This window comes from Aedes aegypti, chromosome 3, assembly GCF_002204515.2.
Source record: "Aedes aegypti strain LVP_AGWG chromosome 3, AaegL5.0 Primary Assembly, whole genome shotgun sequence".
Classification (NCBI taxonomy): Eukaryota; Metazoa; Arthropoda; class Insecta; order Diptera; family Culicidae; genus Aedes; species Aedes aegypti.
Window position 1 is genome coordinate 193,436,974 of NC_035109.1, and position 10,664 is coordinate 193,447,637.

A 10,664-nucleotide genomic window follows, 5' to 3' on the forward strand; every position below is an offset into this window, starting at 1 on the left:
GGGCCGGCGATGAGGGCAGGATCAAACATGTCGCGCGTCGGTCGAGTGAAAGTGAAAAAGTGGCGTGATCGCTTAGTTGTGTTTGATCCTTCGACCTTGATGCTTGCTCCTGCGGGGGCCGGCGATGAGGACAGGATCAAACATGTCGCGCGTCGGTCGAGTGAAAGTGAAAAAGTGGCGTGATCGCTTAGTTGTGTTTGATCCTTCGACCTTGATGCTTGCTCCTGCGGGGGCCGGCGATGAGGGCAGGATCAAACATGTCGCGCATCGGTCGAGTAAAGTGAAAAAGTGCCGCGTTCGATAAGTTCTTTTTGATCTTTCGACGTTGACGCTTGCTCCTTGGCAGTGCGTCAAGAAAGCCCGAGCAGTCGTCAGTTGTTTTCCCTCTCGGGACGCGCGCCTATTTTCTCTGTGTGTTTTCATATAGCCGAGCAAACGAGTGAAGCTGAAAGTGGATTGTTGCTGCTCAAGGATGACGGATCAATTGGTGAGCTCGTTTCATGCTACTATATCTAATCTATAAAATATGTATGATTGCACCTTTAATAATTTTTAAACAAACTATGAAATGTTCGTCACTGTGAGTGTCGACATAAACTCTGATTCATAAATTATTTACGTCAAATTTTTTTTACTCAAAACACCTTTTTCCTTTTACTTTTATTTTTGTAATTAAAAAAAAACTTTGAATGGTTCGACACTACGAGTGTAGACTTGCGAAAGGTTCACTTTATTCAACAAACTTTGATAAGTTCGTCACCTCAAGTGTCGGCATAATTTTTCTCTACATAGATATTGTTCACACCAAATAGAAAATTTTATATTTACATATAAGCATATTTATAGCTCACAAATAATTATTTATCATGGTCTAATCACTTATCAAAGTGAATCCTGTGACCCAACGATCCTCCCCATTAACAAACATCCCTCCCAGTAACCTTTGTGGAGATGCAGAGGCAAACACGGTCTCCAAATAGCAAAGGTTACACACTAACATTCCTTCCCCCAATCCCACCTGACTGCAAGGACGTGGCCGGCGCCGTTATTGACCATGTATAAATAGAGGCACTGAATTATGCACACTGAAGAAGATTTTGGCCAATCCCAGCCGATCTTCTAGTTGATTCTTTGTGCATTTTCACTGACCTCGGTCAATCACGGAATAGCAACCATTGATATGTGTAGTCAGTCTAAGCTAAGCTAAGCTAAGCTATTTTAAATTTGTCAAAAAAATGTTATCGTCATGTTTTACCACGTTTAAATTAAAATTGATGATGATGTTTGATGTCATGCACGCATGGGTGTTGCCAAAGGGGCAAAGGCAATACCTTTTATTAAGTGTTAAAAATCGATACAGTTAAGTCACCAGTCACCGTGCGACCTCCATTCACCGTGCACACATACAAATTCCTACAGAATATTGATACAATTTTCACAAATTATTCTTTTGTCAGCAATACAAGGTAAAACTGATGGAATGAAGTAATTCTTGTCACAGAGCCTTCTAAAAATCTAGTTCTAGGAGTCAAAACATGTGAATTCTGTTTAATAATGGGATTTTTTAAAACTCTTAGTAGAAACGCCAAAAAATCACATTTTATATGTTAACGTTAAAGTAGCAAATTTTTCAAAATTTCAATAAGTTTTCGCTGTAGATACTTCTAGTTACAAGTATTTCATCGTATGAACCATGAGATTTTATGCAAATTAGATTTAGATTAGAATTAGATTAGAAACACAATAATTTCAGTAAAAACACAAATGCACAGTGAATGGACCCTTCTTAATATTTATGGTTCCCATTACCGTGCATTAGTTTAAAAGGCTTGAAATTATTAATTAATATTGGATTTATTGTTATGTCATGATTTAATTACTCTATATTTAATTTTTGAGCGAATATGACATGGTTTTGACAATACAGTCAAACCTCCTATAACGATTTCAATAAAAAAATAATGATTTACCCATTTTACAACTTTCTATGGCTTTCATTGCAAAATAAGGTTTGAATACCCTTAAAACTGTGTGCGCACACTACTAGCAACATAGTTGCTCCACCAACAACGTTTTTTCAAGATACGAAATTAAATCATGACGAAAACTATACGCACGGTAAATGGTGCACCAGTGTGCACGGTAAATGGTGACATAGCACGGTAAATGGTTACATAGCACGGTATGAGACGACCTTAACATTACATTTGTAAACATCATTTTTGAGTATTTTTTGATATGCATTGCTAATTTTAGATTTTTCACTGAATTATGGTATAATCGTACGCCTCGTCTGGTATTCTAGTTCGCTTTAAATGGTTTGGAAAAATAATATAACTTTTTGAAGTGCAGATTTTCCTTAAATGCACGGTGAATGGTAGCTTGACGGTATAACCAATATAAGGGAGGGGAGAGCCCCTGATAAAAAAAACTGGCTACGCCCATTTCCATCGCCCTCTTAAAAGTCTATGTAACCATGTATCATGTCAAAATTTGATAAACAGGACCAAAATAAAATAACCCGATTTTGTCAGGTTCCCCATTTTGTCAGCCTAAAACTCATCGAGGGGCTGACAAAATCGGGTCCTTACTGTATCAATAAATTTAGAATAAAATGCATACTAACTGCCTTGGAAATAGTTTTCGGGTATAGTTTTAGGCAGGATTTCTCTTGACAGGGCTTTATAGGTGCTCCCCACGATCCTTGGTGATTATGCCATAAAAATCTTTATGAATACCATGCCAGGGATGCATTCAGGAAACAATGAAAACCCAGCAGAGAACTGAAGAGAAATCTACAAAAGCATTTACCAGAAGACGGATTCCATGTCAAATCGGTCAGTCACAGAAATCGACCATCTGAGATTTGAATTAAATTTTGCACATGTTTTTGGTATGGTGAAAATTAAAAAATATTAAAAATGGGTTTTTTTGTAATTTAAAATTTAAGTTTAATAAATATTAAACAAAAGATTTCTCGAAGAATCCCAATCAAATTGCTTAAAAATCTCTAAAAGAATGACTTTCCACAGGAAGATCCTCTACGTACTTATTTTATATACATTCCAATTTTGATGATTAGGGGGGTCCGTAGCCTCGAGGTTACGCTTTCGCTTCATAAGCGGAAGATCATGGATTCAATTCCCAGCCCCTCCAAAAAATAACCCGTCCAGCCACCAGAAGACGCTGCACGGAGGACCGTGCATAGGGGAGCACATCCATCCTCCGTCAGTATCAGATGGTGACTGAGACAAACTGACCCACTTCGCAGGCAGCTAGCCTCAAACGACTCAGGAACACGGCAAAACGAACCACCGCAAGAGCAATGGTCTATGGCTTATGGAAATCGATTGGACCAACAGCAGAGCACTCTCCTACCAGCTCGGTGTGAGAGCAAAAAGAGCAGAAGAGAGTGAAATCAGATGTAAATATAGATTAGTTAAAAATAGAACTGTATCGGTAAGGAAGATATAGATAAACTGATTCCGGCACAGTAGTGGCCACGAGCACGGAGCGCCTCAAAAAAAAAAATGATGATTCTCAGAAATAACTGAGAATTTATCTAAGAAATAATACAAGTAATTCTATGAGTCTCACCAAAATTATCTTCAATACCACGATCAAAGATTCTTCCAGAATCAGAGAGTTCGTCAACCGTTTTTCCAACTTTGCCTATGAGGTTCTTCCCAAAATTTCTCCTCAGATTGCTTCAACAAATGTTTCAGTAAATCTCACGGTTTTTTTTTAGAACTGCTTGAAAATTCGAAGCAAAAAATATGCAGGACTTCCAGTCAAAAACATTAATTAATTAATTCAGGTGTTGCTACTCTAAGAGTTCCTCCTAATATTCCTCAAGACTTTCGTAGAAGTTATCCGCAGATCTATCTGCTTTTTTTTACATAAAATTCTATTCTAGTATTTTTGTTTTGATTTCTTTAAAAATCAATTTTTGTGTTGCTCCACGATGCTTCCCGAACACGTGTAAAACTCTCTCAGAAACTAAACATTTAAAAATTTCTTCAAAAATGCCTAACAAAGAAAATGTTTATTAAATTTAAATATTCCGGTGAAGGTTCTACTTTCAACTGATCTTTCAAAAACTCTTCCGCAAAAATACTCAAAAAATTGGCGAGTTTGCTCAAGAATTTCTTCAGAGAGATATTATTCTTTTCACTGGTATGTCTTCCTAGGATTGTTCCAAAAAATTCACCATATTTTTTTTTATTTCTTTACAAATTACTTTATCAATCACTCCATTCCTAATGCATGTCCGATTTGTACAGTAACAAAAGCAAAACAAAAGTTTTGGAGGAGCTTATAAAGAAAATTGTGGGATAGTTTCAGTTTAAATTGGATTCGGAAAAACTAACTGAATTATTGTCGGAAAATTCAAATATTTACCGTAGAATGAAACTTTTGGACGAAATTTCTAACGTTATATCTCACAGGAATTTTGTAGGGTTTACTATCAAAATTATTGTTCTTTTTTCTTCGTCTGTAATGCAAGACTGTTAATTCGGATGGATTTTGTACAGAAGGTTGCTGTATGTAACATAAGTAACTGTATGTAAACTCACTCACATTCTGCCGCATTAAAATTCTCTGGCAGTTTCATGATTACATTTGAGTTCTTCAATGCCCATTTGTGTAGATAAACATATTTACTAGAGTAAGGTGGGGCAAAAGTTCGACCTTAGTGGTATAATCAAAGTTTCCAGGAAAACAATAGCAGTTAAAACAAAACAAATACCATACAGTGAACCGTCAACATATTGGCTATAATTTTGCTAAACAAACTTGTGTCAAAATATTTACCCATTTTTAGTTATAACAGTTTCAAAATTAATTGTCTTATTCGAACTTTTGCCCCACCGGTGGGGCAAGAGTTCGAATCTAGTGTGGGGCAAAAGTTCGCTGGCTAAAACACAATATATCGATCCTTTTATGATAGGCATACTTTACACCAGCCGTAAACTTAAGTTTGACAAAAAATACACACTAAATTTTCATCAAAAAATTGTCAAAAACCGGGATAATTATAATATACTCAAAAATAGCAGTTTTTCACAAAACTATGTGGAAATGTAAAATTTTGGTGACAATTTTCACACGATCAGACAAATTTAACTGAATTTGAAGATAATATGTGGATTTTAGGCAATTTGCAAATTTTTCCGTGAGTTTATACATGGGTCGAACTTTTGCCCCGTTGATTCGAACTTTTGCCCCACTATGGGCCAAAAATTGTTTTGAAGCATCTATGCAAAAACTAATACACCTCAAAGCAACCTTATGATAGGCCTAGAAACGCCCTTACATAAAATATTGAAAAAGATTTCATCTTCAATTGGTTCCATGCAACGAAAGTTTGACCAAAAATTACAATATTCACGTCGAAAAACAACAAATAGCCATAACTTTTCCAAATCTCAATCGATTTTTATGATATTTGGATTGAAAGTCTCTTACTTGAATAGCATTCGAACCACCATGACATTTATAAGATTTGTTTTGAATTGAGCTGGAAATTTTAAAAAGAAACTCTTACCCCACTCGAACTTTTGCCCCATTTTACTCTATAGTTCGAGCTGCATTCCTGGCGCTAAATTTTGTTTTTGAGTTTGACGCAATCAATATTCGCGCGTGGTTTTCAACAAAACACAGAACACCTTTTTTGATACGTTTGGTAACCTGCCTAATCGTTCTTACAGCACGGGAAACAGATGATTGTGTGGTTCGCAGTTCGCAGCTTATTTTGTCAACGCTATGGTGAGAAAGATTAATGGATTCGAGGTGCATTTGAATTTGAAAGTAATCCAGAGTAAGATAAAATTTGTTGACCATGGTTTAAATCATGAAATGTGTAGTATTAATTTGCTGTGCACGCATTTACTTGCAATATTTATAACTTGTTGTCTAATAACATCCACTTCCACATATGCAAATGTAAAGTACATTCACATTCACAAGCGCATTCCCAACAATATATCCCATTCTTTATAGTTTTGCTTCAATGTAATAATAGTCAACATTGTAGCTGATTGAGTAACTTATAGTAACATGTCACATAATTTCTTCAGTATTCACAACGTTCGTCTTGCCAATTTGATCTGCTTTGGCAATGTGCTTGCTTGTGCCCTGAGAGCATGCCTTCAGAGTTGCGCGCGCTCTTGTCGACATGATATTACACATTTTTCACCAGTTTTGCTCCCTCCAACAGACCAAGTCGCTGCCTAAGGTCGGTTTTTGAAACAGCAGCTCCGGTTTTTTAATTCGATCCATAAAGATAGTAGAAACGTACATGGCTTACAGATGGTCACTAGAGCACGATATATCTTTTCACTAATAGCCAGAGCTTTGACAATGCACTTGATGTTCACACTAGGCGACAATAATCACTGAAAGCTGACCACACCACGGAAACCCCTTTTTCTGTTGTGCTGACACGAGAGACAAGAAGTGAATTAATTAAAAAAAACGCCGACACTGCGTTGTTAACTCTACGACAGCAAACAACGGTGTGCAAAGCAAAACAGTAAAACTACAATATAAGTAGGAGATACATTCCTTACGATGCTGAAAAAAAGTCTCAGCGCGCCTCGCACGGTTTAACTCCGAATGCGCTGAAAACGAACCTATAGAAGGTTGTTGTACCTTAGGTATCGATGCTAAGGGGAATGAACGAAGCAAAAATAAGGAAGCTGGAAAAACTACAACTTGGCTTGAAAAATCGAATGCATCTCGTGCAAGGAGCAGGACTGCATTGGTTATTTGTTAGGGCGATTCAAAATAATCTATTTCGCTTTCGAAAACTATATGGTTGGGTGCTAATGATCATATTTCTGGAATATTTGTACTGTTTTTTTTTCTTACTGAATTATTTATTGGAAAGTCAAGGAAAAAAAATCAGGAATATGGGGATTACGGGCAAAATTAACACACTTGGTGAAATGGACGCCCTCTTATTCACTGAGAATATGAATGTTTCATAAACATTTTACACACTGGACGAAATCTGTATTATACATTTTCGACAGTATAAAAGATTATTGTTTTGCTTTAGTTGTCCTTTGAAATTTAACTCTAGCCTTTTCTCAGCTTCAAATTGACATATTAGCAAGGCGATTAAAAAATCTGAAATTTGAAGTTGAACTCAGAGAAGTTTTTTTTTACTAGTGCAGAGCTGGTAGTGACTGAATGCCCTTGAAATAAAAACTTTAGAGACCTAATGCTTGAAAATATGAAATAAAAAGAGACCGAACAGGAACAAAAAAGAGACTGATTAGGAACCAAAAAAAAAGAAAGGTACAGGTACAGGTAAAAAAAAAAGCAGAACTGAAATCATGAGATAAAAGTTTTTAAAAGAGCTTTTCAGAAAAACCGACCAGACAATTTTTGATGAACATATTTTTTGGAATTAAAAGTATGTATTACTATATGTATTTTTCAAGATGTTTTTCCAGGAATTTCATCAGAAGCTAATGCTGGCCCAAAGTATCCATCTATTGATTCTTCAAAGAATCACTCCATGAAATATGTCCAAGATACCTTCAACCTGGGTTTGCTTAAAGGATGATCCCAGAAATTACTCCAGCGACTTTCTCATTTCTTAGGATTTTCTCAAAAAAATTTCGTTTAGTTTTGCAAAGATTTCTACCAAGAATTTCTGTATCGATAGCTTTTGAAGTTACTCTTGAGATTCCTCCTATGATTTCTTCACAAAGTCTAGCAGAAATTCTTTGATAAATTTCTCAAGGAAATTCTCACAGAAGACGTTATTGGCACACAGGTCGAATTAAGGTGCTATTTGGTTACTTGGGGAAGCCAATCTGACTTTGAGAGCGAATGCGACGAGAAAGAGAGTGGGTGCCACCCACTGCTGGTGTCTTTTCAATATTGAATTTCACCCAAAGGCACTGACATTGAGAATTGAATATTAAAAATTGCAGATGAGTTTTATATTATTGGTGTAAAAACACGGCAATGTGATGCCTCCAGTTGATGAATTATAATTGTCTTTTTAAGAAAAAAGCACAAATTTTGCAATTTGCGGACGTTTTTGTGGGGTAATGAAAATGGATTTTTCACAGGTGCAATTGAATTTGCTGCTACCGAATATCAGCAGGTGGATGAGAATCAGTGTAGAAAAAATAATTGAAAACAGAATTCACACCAAGAAAAAATCAAGGGTGGCGAATCCTACTGAGGGTCAGCGTTGTTATTTGTATATTGAAGTATGCAGACACTGGTCTTGTATAGGAAAATAAAATTTTTAGAAGTTGAAGGTTTAAATAAATAAAATTAAAAGAACTATTTTTTATTTTACTATGTTTCTGTTCGGTGTGGTTTAATTTGAAAGATACCGTCGATGGGGGTGACAATGGGTCTAGGGGGTGAGATTGGGTCAAAACGGAAACATATGTTTTGTGAAATATTTCAGCTAATAACGCTGATATTACTAAAATTAATAATTCATATGTTAGGGAACATTTTATTACACGTAATTTATCACAATATGCATTTTTAGAAATAGTAGTTTTTGTTTACTACATTAATAAACTTGCATGTTGAAACTAGATAAAATTTACAACATTTAATTTCTCCTGTACAAAGTATCACGCATGTACTCTAGCCTCTATCGTTGTATTAGTAGAATGCTGAAAGTCTTTTCATTACACATCACAGGTATTTTCCGGAATCTGTTTGATTTTCCCACAAAAAAATCATTTTTTCGGTACGATGTCTAAAACATTGAAAATGGGGGTGAGATTGGGTCAAGCAAGAACGATAGTAAATGAAATTCCAAGTCCACTTTTTTGACATTTTGCGGTGCCGGGTGTTACCTTTTTTCATTAAGATGTGTTTATTCTTTCTAAATACAGCATTTATGAAACATCAAACAAGTCTACTTGAGTATTTCGTGCATTGAATAGCAATACAACGCATTTTGACAACTTCTCAAACCAGCAACTGTGTTTCGTGCGCAGCAACATCGTAAATTTTTATCAAAAGGGTGTTTTTTTTCTAAATTTGATTATTTATCAGTGTTTTCATATTATAGAAACATCTCACGGAAGTACAAAGGAGTTGGATCGCTGAAATACTGGGATTATGACGTCAACTTCTGCCTGAAATTTATTGATCGTGGAATGTCGCACCGAAATTTAACTATTTGCGAAGGTTTAAAATAATCACTGTTTCAGTACACCTTTGGGGAAACTGCATGGGCTTTTTAGCAATGGGGATGAGACTTTGAAGACAATTTGAGGGAAACACCATGAAAATTTATGTAAACTTGACGATAAATGTTGGGTTTTCATATTTTTTCTCATAGCTCTTCAATTTTTAGTATAATCTTTCTTTTAAGGTGAAGGTTCATTGAGCACGTAAACATAATGTTGCCACCCACTCGAGCCACCCACTAAAGCACCCTCTCGAGCCACCCAACAAGGCGGAGCACAATGTTATGTGCGTCGGCCAAAAATGAATCATCATGTTTCATGTATACCTCCACCAACAAAATTATGTAGGTAGTATTACTTGCACACGTTTCATACAAAGGTATTATTGTCGATATGAATTCATCAACAACTTCATAAAAACTCGAAATCACAATTTATTTCATTTGGTAGTGAAAACATGTTTTTTGACCAAAATTATAAGCATTTTTCACACCATGCGTGTGTTGTTTACTATTTTTGGCAGTTTTCTCCTCTCTTCTCTCGCTTCTCACGGACGGAGAAAGTTGCCATCAGTATGCATTTGAATTCTACAGTCAATTGTACTGTATAATATCTTATATTCATTTTTGCTGTTAAATTGCGTCGTACATTGTTTTTCTCACGCAAAAAATGTTTTGCAACACTTGTGACATTGTACACCTTTTGAGTATTATGAAATTGTAAAATACGTGGTTGTAGCAAGTGTATGAATATCCACACAATACTAATTGCAAACATAAAAACTGGCATCTCTTCCAATCAGTGAGAGCGGCGCATCCGAATCATAAACAATGTTGGCTCAGTGAATTCGCGTTCCGGTGCTGTTTTCAAGCACAAATTGACTAATATAAGTGATTTATTGCTCCCAGGAGCATCGTGCGTGAATAATCAAAGTGTTTCAAGTATCGCATTAGATTTTTGAATTGCTACGGTGAGTAGAAATACGATTAAAAGTGAATTTTAGAACGGGCACCGAAAAGCCAGCAAACATTACCTCGGTGCGTGAAGAAGAAGTGATTCGGAAGTGCGTGGTATTTTACAACACAAATCACAGCAATAACTACGTGTTTGCATTCAAAAACTGGTGATTTGTGAAAAACACATTATGGAATGCTTTCAGTTAAGAAACCACCGCTCTACAATAAGGTTAGTAACTTCAAATAATCATTTTTTATGATCGCTCTCCAAAACACTGTGAGAAGCGTGGGAGGAGGGAGCGGAAAGCGAAGGGGGAAGTAAGGTGCCATATTAGAGGCCATTTTGGTACTCATGGGGATATGTCCTTAAGTGGGTTTATCAAACTTGTAAAACATCTTAGACATCTTTTAGTCTTGCATCGTTTTTTATCAATATTTTTCAGTTGTTAATGGTTTTGAAATCATGTTCTCAAAAACAAGTTATTTCAATTACAGTGACCCAATGTCACCCCCTCTATGGGGTGAG

General features: G+C 36.0%; 1 protein-coding gene across 1 annotated transcript in view; it reads right to left on the reverse strand.

Moving 5' to 3' along the window:
- Positions 1-6,527, reverse strand: part of LOC5571395 (alpha-tocopherol transfer protein) — a 74,679-nt gene extending 68,152 nt beyond the window's left edge. The window contains exon 1 of the mRNA XM_001653597.2: positions 6,302-6,527. The gene's annotated coding sequence lies outside the window, so the exon portion shown is untranslated. The remainder of the gene's footprint in view (positions 1-6,301) is intronic.
- Positions 6,528-10,664: the final 4,137 nt, after the last annotated feature.